Genomic DNA, 3,236 nt, shown 5'->3' with positions numbered 1-3,236 from the left:
TACTTTTCCCTGTTGAATACTTTCTGGCAACTGATTTGAACATTTAAAGATCCCTTCCAGATGTGTTTTTAAGAGGTGTTTTAAAATTCAAAGAGTTAATACTAATTTAGCTAGTAATTTGTGTCCAAATACATATTTTAAAATCATCGTAAATTAAGATGTGTAAATATGATTAGTTTTAGTTTTCAGATCCCTTTTTCTTCTGTGAAAATAGTCTATTGCAAGTAAAAGTATTATCAGAAACATGTTATTAAAGTAAATAAAAGCTCCTTCTAAAGAAGTTTAGGTAAATTATTTTAATCGGTTTCTGACAGAAATGAATTTAGAATGTTTCACTTGTTTTAAAATACAAGTAGTGCTGTGTTTACACAATGCAACATGTGAATTTTACAAAGCATATCAAGCAATCAAAGACAATGTAGTGGAATAAAAAGAAAAATGATTATTTTTTAAATCTAGTAGAGTATAAGTATAAATTAGAGTGTTACTGACTTCATTCATCCTGCCATAAAGCCTCTGTGGGGTCTAAGCAGCTGTGTCAATAGCTGCTCTTTATCTTTCATTTTGTGCTCAGTGTGTCAGTATTTTTCCTGCTGGAACATATGAAGCATATGAATCCTGAGTTTGGTCCTGCTTACCTTTCAGTGCAGAGCTTTGACCTCCTTCAGTCTCTGGTGTAAAACAAAAACAAATCCTGGTGTCTAGTTGCAGCAAGCAGTTGAAAGTAATTGATTTGGGTCACATTGCCGAGATCTTTATGTACCTTGATATTTAAGAATCTTTGTATGTGTAAAAAAAGACACATCTACTTTGATGTCATGTTTTAGAATGATAAAGCTGGAGGTGTAGACTTCCCAGTCTGAAAACTTTCTTTACAATCTACAGCTGATTACAGCAGAACAAGGAGGTGAACGGACTGGGCTTTCTTATTCACACTGGCCTATTGGCTATTGTTGGCGGGGCATGACCTTCATTTGTTGCTATTCTGTGTGGAACAAACAAATCAACCTTTCGAGTGCGACAGTATTATCTCTCTCTCTCTTGTGTCAAGCCAAGCAGTAAACTAGGGTCTGCAGGCTGGACGGCTTAAGAGGGGAAAGTCGTGTACGCTTAACAAGGTGATCATTCTTGGCATTCCTTAATGTGCTTGAGTGACTTCAACTAGAGAGACTGCTGATAAATAAAGAGGTGGGCAGCTGAGAGGGAGGGAACTGAGGAGGTTTTCTTATGTACAGGGTTTGACAAGCTCCTCGTTTACTCATGGCACTCTCTATTCCATAGTTCTGAATAGGAAACATACGAGTATAACAAGTCTTACAGGGATCCAGAAACAATTATGGAGGTTAAGAGTAGGTGGACAGAAATCACAGCAGCCCACTGCTCCTTAATAACTAAGGATGGGTTAAATGCAAAGGACACATTTCATATATACTGTATGTATATGTAATATGACAATAGAATACGGTTTTCATAATAAAAACAGCTTGTGATCATTTCTGTTAAAATGTCACAGTGCCATGCTGCCCCCTATCGGTCACAATGGTTCTAGGTTTCATAGTTTTGGTTCTCCGTGTTCAATTATGTTTCTAATTGCATAAACAGCATTAATAATGACGTGGCAAACAGGTAATGGTGTAGGAGTGGAGGCTGGTTATTATCACCAGGCCGAGCTGTCAGACCTCTGCAGACCCAAAGGGACATGAAGGAGGGAGTCTGTCTCCTACACAAATAATATGTAAATACTTTTGTGAGTGATTATATTTGTGATGTTTACCGAATGTTGTGAGAGGTATATTTGTAAGTTCAGCAACCTCTATAGCTGTCCAACCTGAATATAGCGTCATATTAATCTTATTTGTAGATCGACACCCACAAAGTTGTATTGAGTTGTTGTGTTGAGTAATACAAGTGACGCTGCTCAGGTTGTGAACAATGACACCAAGGTAAACATCCTCTGAACACCTCGGCAGTGAATACCTCCGTACAGCAGGACAAACCTGCTTTCAGGCCGTGTGTGTTTTGAGTCACTCATGTTTTCTTTTATGATCAACAAAGAGTTATACTATCTGTATTTTACAGTCCATTTCTTTAAAGTAACAAAGGAAACTCTTGTTCAGAATTAAATTAATTATGTGGAGGCTTTGTTTTGTGAAATTGACACACAGATTTGGATTAAATAACCTTAAAGATGATCAGATTAGTGTCCAATTATCTTTAGTTATTGCGAGGCTTAACAGTCACAGTATCAATCATCAAAGGCCTGAGCTATACAAAAGATAACAGAGGAGAATATAATTGATCCTCTACTACCGTAGGCCTACAGTCAACAACCAGCCCAATGTGCCACTCCCTTTATGGATTTGGTCACTTATCTCACTGAACACGTGCTTTATCAGAGATTAAAGATCCATTAAGCTGTTCAGGTTTTTAAAGCTTGGTTCACATCGGGTCAGGTCTATTTTAATACTTCACGCAATAACATCCACCGTCCTAATTTTATACAAAAACTTTTCAGCCAAAGATAATGAGGCTTCAGCAGTTACACAACTCATTTAAGGATCTTCTAAATCAACAGTGTTTGCCTTTGTCTTACTGTCCCAACCCCGCTCAGCAAGGAAACTCTCTTTGTGGAAACACAAATAATTACAATAAAAGTTGTACTAATTGCATCTCTAACGGAATAATCCCTAAATGCTATAAAGGTAAACTACGACTGTCAGTTGCTTTTCCACACATTCCTGAAAACAGTGCAGCATTGTGAAGCTGTGCCATTTCACCACAGACAGCACAGTGCCTGTCAGCAGTTGTAATTGTGCTTTTCTGTCAAGCAATCATTAAAATGCAAGTCAAACTAAATTTGAACAGACAACAGTTATTGTTTTGGGTTTCAACAGCAAAATCCTGCACAAGCAACTGCCCCCACACAGGAGAGAATATCAAACACCTGCAATACGCAATTTACTCCTAGTTATCACTTATTACGGACTTATTATCACTTAATAATTAATAATTATAATAATTTGTATTATTATTCATCGTCCAGAGGTTGAGAAAGCACTCAGTAGCTATACAGCCACATTAATGGTAATTTATTGCAATACTACAAGTAAAAGATAAGGCAAATGTACCGCAAGTAAAGTATCTCAAATGCCCCTTGTGAGTGTTTAACTATTATAACATCATCATATTTTTTAAACTGATACATTAATGTGTTTTCTGAATTATACTGTTGTAGT

The sequence above is a fragment of the Cyclopterus lumpus genome, chromosome 3 (assembly GCF_009769545.1).
Source record: "Cyclopterus lumpus isolate fCycLum1 chromosome 3, fCycLum1.pri, whole genome shotgun sequence".
NCBI classification, from domain to species: Eukaryota; Metazoa; Chordata; class Actinopteri; order Perciformes; family Cyclopteridae; genus Cyclopterus; species Cyclopterus lumpus.
The sequence above is the reverse complement of the archived record's forward strand: the minus strand, read 5'-3'. Positions refer to the sequence as shown.